Raw genomic sequence first — 13,576 nt, forward strand, 5'->3', positions numbered from 1 at the left:
ATTTCAGATACATGAGAATATTCGAATATTCAAAAGATAATGGAAGAGGTATTTTTCACCCACTATGTGCATGCACACTGTAGAAATGGTCCCTAACTCATAAATAGCATCTGAAAAATCAGACAACTCAAAACACTCTGTACATCAGCCATTTCATCTTTGACTCTTTTGGAAGGGTCTTCCAAATACTACATGAAACGTGAGATGCTAAAGGTAGAACGTCTTTTGAAGGTCTTTTGATGTCTTTAAATGTTTATTATGTAGTCAACAGTCAATCAGGAGAAAGTGATTCTTTCCCATACTTTACTATGAATGTAGGTATGGGACAGGTCTAGTTCAAAGATTTTTATAAAAAAGTCAAGGAGTCTAACGTGAATGTTTATATAGTGAATAGTTTATATCTTATTATCTTCAAAATTTCAACTTCCAGACTACTACCCTTCAACTGGTAATAGTAATCCATGGGGGAAAGAGGGAGGACTTAACAATAATAACAGTCTGCAATTCACGAATGTTTTATTTGCATGCACATAATGGTAGGGAGTGGTCCAGACTCCCTAGTGTGCAAGCAAGTGCTGGAAAGAGAGTCTGAGGATCTTATTTCACCAGTCCCTAAGTGTTGAGACAGGAGGTCTAGCATGCACGTTAAGATACTCCTCCCCAAAGCTATCAATCTTCGCTGTCTGCAGAAACAAAAGTGAAAACACTCGTGGTAAGGATGTACGAGGTTGATAGCCTCCACCAACACAGTTGTGCATCGCGTGAGCACGTAAACAAGCAGTAGAGTACACGCACTCTCACCTTCCCTCCTTTGGAGGAAAATGGGGCCGAGGGAGGGACGGCCAAGACCGGGAAGCGGAGGCCCGGGATCCGAGCCAGGGGGTGGCCGGGCTCATGGGTCAGCGTTCTGGGGAGCCGAGGTCACTTACAGGACACAATCTTCCCTAACTTGCCCCTTTCATCCCTCTCCCCTCCCCCCTCCTCGCCCCCAACTCTTTTCCTCCGCCCCATCCCCGCCACCCATTACCCGGGAAGGGAAGTTTCCCGGCGCCTGCAGCCCGGCTCCCCGACCCTCAGCGGGGTTACCTTCTGCAGAAGCGGGACAGGGGGCAGGGGACAAGGGGAGGGGGAGGCAGCCCGAAGGAGTGAAGGACGAAGCCCCCGGCGAGGAAGGTGGGCGGCGGCGGCGGCTGTCAGCTCGCGTTCCCCTGCTCACAGCGCTGCCATTACTGTGCGCCGAAGCCGCCTCCCCGGCCGGCCGCCGCCACCGGCGCAGGAGACACGGGGGTGGGGAGCGAAGTCCGGGGAGCACGCGCGCCGACGCTCACCTGCCTCCGCGAGGAAATGCAGCAAAGCCCAAGGCAGCTGCCGCCCCCGGGCGGGACAGGGGCGGTGGGGAGGGGGGAAAGGGGAGAAAGACGGGCCGATGACAGGATCCGTAAAACAATCGTCCTCCGAGCGCCCGGCTTTTCCCAACCACCACCCTCTGGTCTCCTTCTTCCGCTGCTCCCAAATCCCCCCTCAGAAAGTAAATGGTAGAGTCCGCGTTACGGCAAGCGCAGGGAGCCCAGTTTCGAGCAAATGCTAAAGGCCACGGAAATCAATCCTCGAAGTGGTTCTCTGCGGTGCTCCCCTGTCAATGAGGCAGTCGCGGTTCGCGGCGCTGAAGAGACGCGGTACCCACCAAGTTTTGGGACAACTACTAATAACAATATGTCAGAATGGTGTGTTCAACAAAAGTATTTTTCCTATACTTGTGTCACACCTGTGTCAATATTCTAAGTAACTACAAACCGCTTGCCATACACCTCCACGGGCTTTGCAAATGATCAAAAATATTATAAGCAAAGCTACTTTCCTCTCTGACAAACTCCCTTTTTAATGGGTTTTTATCTATAGACAAAGGCTGGGACATAAATGTATTCTCAATAAAGGAGCTGCTTTTCACAACCTTGATCGCTAATTCTCCGCCTTCATCAACCCCCAACCATGTCAGTCTGAAGGGTTTTACTCCCTTAGGATCTGAAACGATGATTTTGGCAAAAACGTAGATTAACGCACTACCTCCTCATATATACAGGACCACAAGGAACAAAGGCCCAGCTTTATTCGTTATTTGCCCTTCGGACCGACAAGATCTCAGTGGCCAGGGTCCTGTTGTTCATTTGTACGTTTTGAGCAAGCCTTTCCTTTCCAATCCTTTCTTCCAAACTGTGCCAGTCCTTCCTTCAACCCCCATTTAAAATCCTGTCTCCTGACCTCATAAATCCCACCAATCTTGTCTCCTAACCTGCTTCTCAAGGCACTTAAAGTCTGTACTCTTTATAAAGTGTTTTGTAAGTGTTATTATACACTAAATTCAACAGCTTGACTTCCTTATATCATATATTTTCTCTCACATGTTTTCCCTCTTCTAATCCAGTCGTTCCCAAAGTGTGGTGGCCAGACATTTGGAAATCCCCAAGACCTTTTTAGATGTCCCAAGGTTAAAAACTATTCTCATAATAGTTTAACATGTTCTTTGTGGGTATTTTGTTTTTGTTTTTTACTGGATTTACATTTGCACGATGGTACAAAGCAGTAATAACACTGCTGACATGTTAGCAGGAATCAAGACAGTAACACCTAACTGTCCCAGTGATCACTGGTTCACTGTATTCTTCACTACCACACACTCCCAGTTTTTAAAAATATTAACTTAGGAATATCCTTGATGAAGTGGTAAAAAGTATTAAGTTTATTACATTTTGAGCCACGAATACACATCATTCTTATTCTGAGTGAAGAAATGGGAAGTACACATGCACTTATGCTGCCTTCCAATATAGGATGGATGTCTCAAAGAAAAGCCCCCGTGAGTTACAAGCTGAACTAGCCGCTTTTTTCATGGAACGCCATTGTGTTAGTCAGTGTACTTTAGAGAGACAGAACCAATAGGATATTTATTACGGGAATTGACTCCTGCAATTATGGAGGCTAATTCCCACAATAGGCTGTCTGCTCACTGGAGATGCTGGGATGCTGGTAGTGTAGCTCAGTTCAAGTCCAAAAGCCTCAGAACCAGGGAGGCTGACCGTGTAATTCTCAGTCCAAGGCCAAAGGCCTGAATGGACAGGGGTGCCAATGGTGTAAATCCTTGCCTCCAAAAGCTGGAGAGCCAAGAGTTCAGATGTCCACAGACAGCAGAGGAGAGTGTATCCCAGTTCCAGCAAGTAGAGAGATTCCTTTGCCTTTTTTTCTGCTTTTGTTCTCTCTGGCCTCCCAGGTGATCTGATGGGACCCACCCATATTGAGGGAGGATCTTTCCCACCCAGTCCACTCAGGCTTACATGCTAATCTCTTCTGGAAGCACCCTCACAGACACACCCCAAAATAATGCTTTACCAGGTTTCTAGGTATTCCTTAATCTAGTCAAATTGACACTTAAAATTAACCATCACAACATTTTTACTTGAAAAAACAATTGACAGACTGTTGTTACTCTAACTTGGGAATTCACAGATATTTTCTCCAAAATAAACAAAGTGAGCCTAACACTTCAAGAAAACAGCTGACAGTATTCATTGCCAATAATAAAATTTAGCTTTCAAGAGAAATTGGAAATTTTGGAAAACTTAGGGCTGGCCAGTTATCTCACTTGGCTAGAGCATGTTTCTGATAACACCAAGGTCAAGGATTCAGTTCCCTGTACCAACCAGCTGCCAAAACTGAAAAAAAAGAAAAGAAAAAAAATTTTTGTAAAACTTGTGTTTACCACCATGAGCTTGACAGCTTCCCAATACTTAAAGACTTTTCTGATGAGACACTAGTGCTAAAAATAAATGTGATGTTTTGATATTGTGTTATACAATATGTCAATACATGGAAGATATACATGACACAGTGAACCAATATTTTCCAAATGACCAATGCAGGATGTTACAAAATCAGCCCAGTAAAAGATCCATTCAAAGTACAAGATAGACCAATGTATACATGTATACATGCATACATGCATACATATGTATACACACACATATAAAAAACAGAGTATGAAAAGGTCATCAATATAGTTTCAGATTCATCATTGCAACTAACCTTTAAGAAACTATCACTTCGGGGCCGGCCTGTGGTTCACTTGGGAGAGTGCAGAGCTGATAACACCAAGGCCATGGGTTCGGATCCCATATAGGGATGGCCAGTTTGCTCACTGGGTGAGCGTGGTGCTGACAACACCAAGTCAAGGGTTAAGATCCCCTTACTGGTCAACTTTTAAGAAGGAAAAAAAAAAATAAAAGAAACTATCACTTGTTGAATTTCACTATAGTATCAGAGAAGAATATTCACAATTATCCGAAAAAGACTATTAAATTCTCTTTCTAAGGCCTGAGTTTCTTCTTATGCTTCAACCAAAGAGAACCTAGCTATCTTCTGTTAAGCTAAATATTTAGAGATTTGCAAAAATGTAAAAGCCATCCCATTCTTCACACTAAAATTTTTTTTATCTTGGAAAATATGGTTTGGTTTTTTTTAAACGTGCAATTTATGTTACAAACTGTTTGGGTTTGTTATTTTTAAACCAATCAATAAGTTTTTAAATTTCTCTTTTATATTTCTAACATGGTAATGATTGATAGATATAACCCACATAAACATAAGCTCTTTGCGGTCCTCAATCATTTTTAAGAGTATGAAGTGGTCCAGACACCAAAATTTTCAGATCTGCCTCTCTAACTCATGAAATTCCTCTATTCTTGCCATGCTAATTTTATTTTATTTTTTGTTTGTTTTCTTTCTTTCTTTCTTTTTAAATTTATTTTTAAGCCATGTTTCTTTTAAACTCTGGTTGCAGATGTGGACTAGCATGAAGGGTGCCAAATATGAATTGCTATACCACCCCTCTATTTCTAAATTCCAGAGACTCCCACCCCTTCATAGCTTACCCAACCTACATAATAAAAATTATATTTCTAAAAAGCTCTTGAGTACTCATTTCCAAGATGACAAAGACAAAAAGGCACAATCATGCCAAAAAGAGCTGTGGTCACGTGCAGCCTATTCACTGCACAAGATGCACCGGATTCATTCCCAAGCACAAGGTTATTAAGAAGTTCGTCATTGCAGGGGCTGGCCAGTTAGCTCACTTGGTTAGAGCATGGGGCTGATAAAACCAAGGTCATGGGTTCAGATCTCGTGTACAGGCCAGTCGCCAAAAAAAGAAGTTCCCCATTCCAAACAGTAGAAGCCGCAGCCATCAGGGACATTTCCAAAGTGAATGACTTTGACAATGCCTATGTGTTTCCCAAATTACAGAGGCCTAGAAGTACCAAACACCACCATTAAGATTTAGACCCAAGGTGCTGCCCACAACCTCCACCAAAACCCATGTAGGGAACTGAATCCTTAAGGACTGAAGAAAAACTATACTCTGAAAAAAATAAAATGGAAATTATACTTCAATATTAAAAAGGCTATTAGCATTCAAATCCTTAATATTAAATTGAAATGACTTCTTGCTTCCAGGAAAATAAAAAGTTTGTACTTTCTAGCCAACTGTTATGGATTGAATTATGTCCCCCAAAGCTTAACATGTTGGAGGCTTGGTCCCCACTGTGAAAGTGTTAAGAGGGTGGGAAATGTGGGAAATCCTATTATGGTAATTGGAAGGTCAGGCTTTGAAGAGGTGATTATGAATATCATGCCATAGTGAATAAATTAATAATGATGGTTGGGGCATGGTTCTGAGGGCTTTAAAAGGAGAGCACATGAGAGGTTAGTCTCTCTCTGCCGTTTTCTGCCATGTGAGACCCCTAGGTCACTATCACCACCACCAAGGCCTTCACCAGATGTGTTCCTGGACTGTGGACTTACCAGCCTCTGAAACTTTATTTTTTTATTTATTTATATTTTTTCATCAGTTATGAATATTCATGGGGTACAAAGCTAATTGTCACCACTTGTGCCCAAGATGTGATGGCCAGATCCATATTGGCTGCATGCGCATTACCACAAATTATGATTACACCCAGTGCCCCCCTCTCAGTTATCCCCAACCTCCCTCCCCACCCCTTTTCCCCACTCCACTTTGTATCCCTAGGTATGTTCTCTCCCTCTGCATGTCCAATGCACAACTGTGGTCTTTCCTTCCTTCTTTCTTTCTCTCTTAGCTCCCACGTATGAGTGAACACATGTGGTATTTATCTGTCTGTGCTTCACTTATTTCACTCAACTTAAGTTTCTCCAAGCTCATCCATATTGTTGCAAATGGGAGAATTTCATTCTTTTTTATTGCAGAGAAGTATTCCATGGCGTATATATACCACATTTTCCTTATCCAATCATCCATCAATGGACATTTAGGTTGGTTCCATTTCTTGGCTATTGTGAGCAGAGCTGCAATGAATGTGGGAGTGCAGGTATCCCTTTGACCTGATGATTTCCATTCCTTTGGGTATATACCCAGAAATGGGATTGCTGGATCATATGGAAGATCTATCCGTAGTTGTTTGAGAAACCTCCATACTGTTTTCACAATGGTTGTATTAATTCACAGTCCCACCAATAGGGTAGGAGTGTTGCCTTCTCTCCACATCCTCACCAGCATTTGTTATTCTCCGCCTTTTGATTATAGCCAATCTAACTGGGATGAGGTGACATCTCAATGTGGTTTTAATTTGTATTTCCCTGATGACTAGTGATGTTGAGCATTTTTTCATGTACCTGTTGGCCATTTTAATGTCTTCCTTTGAAAAATGTCTATTCAGTTCCTTTGTCAATTCTTTAATTGAGTTATTTGGTTTTTTACTGTGTAATTGCTTGAGTTCCTTGTATATTATGTATATTAATCCCTTGTCAGATGCATAGTTAGCAAAAGTTTTCTCCCACTCTGTAGGTTGTCATTTCATTCTTTTGATTGTTTCCTTTGCTGTGCAGAAGCTTTTAAGTTTGATATAGTCCCATTTGTTTATTTTTTCTTTCATTGCTTGTGCTTTGGGGTTCATGATCATAAAGTCTGTGCCCAGACCTAGTTCCTGAAGTGTTTCACATATATTTTCCCTTAGTAATGTTACAGTTTCAGGTCTTACACTTAAGTTGTTAATCCATTTTGAGTTGATTTTAGTATATGATGAGAGGTGCATGTCTAGTTTCATTCTTCTGCATATGGATGTCCAATTTTTCCAGCACAACTTATTGAAGAAGGAGTCTTTTTCCCCAATGTATGCTTTGGTTGCCTTTGCCAAATATCAGATGGCTGTAAGCCTGAGGGGTGATCTCTGGGTTCTCTATTCTGCTCCACTGGTCCAAGTGTCTATTTTTATGCCAGTACCATGCTGTTTTGATTACTATAGCTTTGTAGTAGAATTTGAAGTCAGGTAGTGTTATGCCTCCAGCTTTATTTTTTTTGCTCAGGATTAGTTTGGCTATTTGGGGTCTTTTTTTGTTCCTTATGAATATTAAGATTGTTTTTTCCATTTCTGTGAAGAATGTCATTGGTATTTTGATGGGGATTGCACTGAATCTGTAGATCACTTTGGGTAGTAAGGACATTTTCACAATGTTAATTCTTCTGATGCAAGAGCATGGAATGTCTTTCCCATCTTTTTGTGTCTTCTTTAATTTCTTTCAGTAGTGATTTGCAGTTCTCATTGTAGAGATCTTTCACCTCCTTGGTTAAATTCTTAAGTATTTTATTTTTTGTGACTGTTGAAAATGGACTTACTTTCTTAATTTCTCTTTCTGTTAGCTCATTATTGGAGAATATAAATGCAACTGATTTGGGGGCATTTATTTTGTATCCTGCAATGTCACTGAAATTATTAACCAGCTCTAGGAGTTTTTTGATAGTGTCTTTAGGTTTTTCTATATATGGTATTATGTCATCTGCAAATAGAGAGAGTTTGACCTCATCTTTTCCAATCTGGATGCCCTTTATTACTTTCCCTTGATTGATTGCTCTGGCTAGTACCTCCAGTACTATGTTAAATAGAAGTTGTGAGAGTGGGCATCCTTGTCTTGTTCCTGTTCTTAAGGGAAAAGCCTTCAGTTTTTCCCCATTCAGAATGATACCGGTAGTGGGCTTGTAACAGATGGTTTTTATTGTGTTGAGATACTTTCCTCCTACACCTTATTTGTTGAGAGTCTTTATCATGAAGTCATGTTGAATTTTGTCAAATGCTTTTTCAGCATCTATTGGGATAATCACATGGTTTTTGTCTTTGATTTTATTGATGTGATGTATCACATTTATTGACTTTCGTATGTTGAAACATCCTTGCATGCCTGGGATGAATCCCACTTGATCATGGTGTATACCAGCCTCTGAAACTTTAAGCAATAAATTTCATTTTATTATAAATCACCCAGTTCCAGGTAATTTGTTATAAGCAACAGAAATGGATTAATACAGAAAATTGGTACCATAGATGTGGGGTGTTGCTTATAACAAATACTTGAAAGTGTGGAAACAGCTTTGGAACTCGGTATTGAGAGGCTGGAAGAATTTGAATGAGCAGGCTAGAAAAAGCCTAGATGCTGGTGAAAATTTAGAAGGCAAGAAAACTAGGGAAAGTTTGGAATGTTTTAGAGACTGGTTAAATGGTGATGACCAGAATGCCTGTGGAAATATGGGCTGTAAAGATCATTCTAAGGAGGTCTCAGATAGAAATAAGAATGAGTTTATTGGAAACTGGGCAAAGATCAACCTTGCTATGAACTGGCAAGGAACTCAGCTGCATTCTGTTCATGACCAAAAGTTTTATGGAATGTGGAACTTCAAGGTTCTGACCCAAGGTATTTGCTGGAAGAAATTTTTAAGCAGCAAAACATTACGGAAGCTGCATGGCTACTTGTAACAGCTTACACTGAGTTACGCTGGCAAAGGCATGACATAAATCCCAAATTTAAAAGGGAAGCAGAGTGTAAAGATTTGGAAAATTTGCAGCCTGGCCATGTGGTATAGAAGCAAAGACCATTTTCAAGAGATCAATTCAATGGTGTAGCCTAGCAACCAAAGAAAGGGATTATCAAAACAAGGGAAAAAAGACCTTGAAGGCATTTCAAGAAATCCTGGATGCTGCATCTTCTATTATTGGCCCAGAGATCTAGGGAGACAAAATCATCTTGGGGAACAGGCCCAAGGCACCCTCCACAGGCTTGCTGCCCAAGGACACTTTGGGATGCTGCTCCCCACACACACCCTGGCTGGTTTGTTTGCTCCAGCCATGGCTAAATTGGCCCCAGGTGTTCCTGGACCCATAGCTAGGGAAAATACAAGCTGGAAGCCTTGGCAGAGTCCATGGGGTGTTAGATATGCAGGCCCACAGAATGCCAGAGCTGTAGAGACCTCCACCATGATTTCAAAGGATGTATGGAAAAGCCTAGGGACCCAGGAAGAGATCTGATATGGGGCAGATTCACCACAGACAGCCTTCACAAGAGCAATGCTGAGCAGAAAGGTGGGTCAGAGTTGCAGCAAAGAAATCTCACCAGAGCCATGCCTAGTGGAGCTGTAGGAGTGGGACCACCGTGGAGACCCCAGATTTGTGGAGCTACCAGCAAGCAACACCAGCCTGTGAGAGCTAAAACATTACCTGAACCAGGAAAGCCACAGGAGGCTTTCCTGAGCTTCCTGAGGACTTAGGGACCCAATCCCCATACCAGAGTGCAGAGGAGGTCAAACATGGAGTCAAGGTACATGATTTGCCAGTTTTGAGGTGTAATGCCTGCCCTGCTGGGATTCAGGCTTGCTAATGACCTGTTACTCCTTTCCTTTGGCCTATTTATCCCTTTCTGAATGGGAGCAGATAGCCTATGCTTGTCCCACCATTGTATCTTGGAAGCAGATAACTTGATTTCATAGATGGGAACTTGAGACTTTGGACTTTTGAGTTGAAACAAGTTAAGACTTTGGGGATGGAATGAATGTATTTACCTGTGAGAAGAACATAAACTTTGGGGGACCAGGAGCAGAATATTATGGATGGAATTGTGTCCCCCCAAAATTTAATGTGTCAGAGGCTTGGTCCCACTGTGAAAGGGTAAGGGTGGGAAATCCTATTATGGTAATTGAAAGGTAGGGCCTTGAAGAGGTGATTAGATTGTAGGACCGTGCATCTCCTACATTCCATGTCAATGGATTAATAATGGTGGTCAGGAGCATGGTTCTGAGGACTTTAAAAGAAGAGCACATGAGAGGTTAGCATCTCTCTTCTCTGCCATTTTCTGCCACAGGAGACCCCTAGGTCACTGTTGGCACCAGCAAGGCTTTCATCAGATGTGTTCCCTGGATTTTGGATTTCCCAGCCTCAGAAACTATAAGCAATAAATTTCATTTTCTTACAAATTATCCAGTTCCAAGTATTTCGTTACAAGCAACAGAAACAGACTAATACACCAACCCTTTAAGCCAGCACTTTTGGCAATAGTTGGACCTTACCCCCAAACCAAACATCAAATCCTAGTTTATCTATGAGCATTTTTCTTACTTTACTTTTTAGCCAACACAATAGAAAAAAAAAAAATGATTTGGCCTTGTATGTTTATTGAATTCTTTTATAATTTTTTTCTGATTTCAAAAACAATAAATGATTTTTATAAAAATTACCAATATTGAAGAAATAGATAATCATGTTTAGGTTCATGTATATTTCTCAAGAGTTTTTCTATGAATATGATTAAATATGTTTATACAAATCATATCATATCATATAAATGCTATTTTGTGGTCAGCTATTTTCATTTCAAAAATCTTTTTTTTTTTTTTTTTTTTGGCAGCTGGCCATATGGGGATGTGAACCTTTGTCCTTGGTGCTATAACACTGTGATCTAAGCAACTGAGATACCGGCCAGGCATCACTTCAAAATCTTTCTCATTTTGATCTTTATGAGAATGCTTAAATAAATCTTGGTCAGCCAAAGTAATTTATAAGTTAATAAAGAGGAATATTAATGAAAGCTATTTTAACTAGAATATCTTAAAATGTTATCAGTGAACAATGCATGTTCATTTTTATTCATTTTCCACTTGTGAGTGTACACAATTTTCTCTTTCTAAATTTTCCAAATTCATTTCACAATCTTCTTTCTACCTACTATTTGAGCAGTCCCACCTGAATCATTTTCTATCTTTATAAGTTTTCTTTATAGACATAAAGCCCAAAGAGCCCTCACTTTTCTGGGACATTTGTGATTTCAAATAATTTGTCTCATTTCTATACACTGTATAATAAATATGAAGAATCTTTTCTTGAATCCTTTCTTAAGTGTTTGCATTTCCTGATTGTATCATTTATTAAACATTTCCCACCTTTTGTTTCTGGTATACTAAAAACATGAGATATTTCAAAATAGTTTTCGTGTTTGGAGAAGATGAATTAGGAGCTATTTTGAGCTTATAAAAGTGCAAGGATCCTCCTTAGAGAAGCAGCTGACTGTAGGACTGGGGCAGGAAACACAAAATGACCCTAGAGCATTTTGTAGCATAAGAGAGTAAGAAAGTGCTCAAAAACAAACCAAAAAATCCATAGCGATCAGAGAATGTAGAAAGGGTGTAGGAGCCAACAGAGCTCCCAATGGCCAAAGCTAGAACAATTTAAGCAATAAAGTAGTACTGTATTATAACCCAAAGTATAAAATAAATATCCATGGATGGATATTTTGTCCATACTAATATAAATAACTGACTAAATTAAGAAATGGGTGAGAAGAGATCATCTCTTATGCAGGAGAATCCCAAATAAATTATGAAGATATTTCACCCTCAAGGAGGGTAAATATAATTCCTTATTCCTTAAGTGTGGACTGAGAATAGTGATTTCCTTCCAGAGAGTATGGTATGGAAAGGGAATTTTTAAAAGAGTAACTTTACCATGGAGAAACCTGACAAATACCACCTCAGTCAGGGGATCAAGGTCAACATTAATGATTAGTCATGCTGATAGTATGTAAGTGCTATGTTTCAATTCTCTCCCACGCCCCCCCCAACTCACTAAAGCCTGATCCTCATTATAACAGTATTACAAGGGTGGGAAATCAGACTATAGTGTTTGAAAAGTGGGGCCTTTGGGAGGTGATTGGATCATGAGAACTCCGTCCTCCTCAATGGATTAATCCATTAATGGATTAATAGTTTAATGAGTTACCAAGAAGTAGATTGGGGGCTTTATAAGGAGAGGAAGAAAGCATGTGGAGAAATGCCCTTGCTCAGCCCTGCCGCATGAATCTCTGCGTTGCCACAGGACTCTGTAGAGTCCCCACCAAGAAGAAGGCCTGCACCAGATGTGCCCCCTGAACTTTGGACTTCCTAGCTTCCAAAACTGTAAGACATAAATTTTATTTCTTTATAAATTACCTACTTTCAGGTATTCTGCTATGAGCAACCGAAAATGGATTAAAACAGTACCCTTAATATGATATGAAGACAATGGCACTTTACCTGTATAGTCTTCCTTCTAAATACCTCTGACTCCAGTCTATCATGACAGAAATATCAAGAAAATTTCAATAGAGGTGCATTCTACAAAATACCTTTCCAGTACTCCTCAAAACTCTCAAGATTATTAAAAAATAAGACAAGTCTGAGAAACTGTTACAGCTAAGAGTTAAACTAAGGAGACAAGACTACTAGCCGTACTGTGCTATCCTGGTAGGGATCCTGGAACAGGAAAAGGACCCTAGGTAAAAAGTAAGGAAATCTGAATTATATGGATTTTAGTTAATAACAATGTATGCATATTGGTTTATTAATTGTAACAAATGTACTATAGTTATATAAGATCCTAATAATAATGGAAGTTGGAGGGGTGCATAAGAGAACTCTCTAATATATGCTCAATTTCTCCATAAATCTAAAACTATTCTAAAAAATAAACCCTATTAACTAAAAAAAAAAAAAAAAAAGTCATGCAACTATATGTACTTTTAAAAAAAGAAAAAAATACAAGGTCCCTAATCAGAAATGCTAAGAGCCCATAACATTTTCTTTATGCAGAGGTGGGACCAGGTGCAAAGATGAACAAATTATATCTTTGCTCCTAGAAAATTCTGGTTGAAAACTATTTTAAAAGAAATCAAAAAATTTTCTTTTTTTTTTTTTTTTAAAGATGACCAGTAAGGGGATCTTAACCCTTGGCTTGGTGTTGTCAGCACCACGCTCAGCCAGTGAGTGAACTGGCCATCCCTCTATGGGATCCGAACCCATGGCCTTGGTGTTATCAGCACCGCACTCTCCCGAGTGAGCCACGGGCCGGCCCCCCAAAATTTTCTTTTTTCTTTTTTTTTTTTTTTTTTAAAGATGACCGGTAAGGGGATCTTAACCCTTGACTTGGTGTTGTCAGCACCACGCTCAGCCAGTGAGCGAACCGGCCATCCATATATGGGATCCGAACCCGGAGCCTTGGTGTTATCAGCACCGCACTCTCCCGAGTGAGCCACGGGCCGGCCCCCCCAAATTTTCTTTTTTTAACAAAAAGAAATTACCTGTGAATCCTTTATATATTTTTGTAGCCATATTTAGACATATTGTATTAAATAAAATAAATTTAATAAGATCAAAATGGAGTTGAAAAAGAGCTCATTTTAAAGAAAAACCCATAACTTT

General features: G+C 40.2%; 1 protein-coding gene across 3 annotated transcripts in view; it reads right to left on the reverse strand.

Moving 5' to 3' along the window:
* CUL2 (cullin 2) overlaps window positions 1-1,494 on the reverse strand; it is a 99,600-nt gene extending 98,106 nt beyond the window's left edge. The window contains exons 1-2 of one of the 3 annotated variants that reach the window (XM_063099057.1): window positions 1,087-1,258; window positions 802-907 (exon numbers count right to left, since the gene is read on the reverse strand). The gene's annotated coding sequence lies outside the window, so the exon portion shown is untranslated. Of the gene's footprint in view, window positions 1-801; window positions 908-1,086; window positions 1,259-1,328 lie in introns of those variants that run through there. The other 2 variants (XM_063099056.1, XM_063099055.1) reach the window with 2 other exon arrangements.
* Window positions 1,495-13,576: the final 12,082 nt, after the last annotated feature.

Source organism: Cynocephalus volans, chromosome 6, assembly GCF_027409185.1.
Source record: "Cynocephalus volans isolate mCynVol1 chromosome 6, mCynVol1.pri, whole genome shotgun sequence".
Classification (NCBI taxonomy): domain Eukaryota; kingdom Metazoa; phylum Chordata; class Mammalia; order Dermoptera; family Cynocephalidae; genus Cynocephalus; species Cynocephalus volans.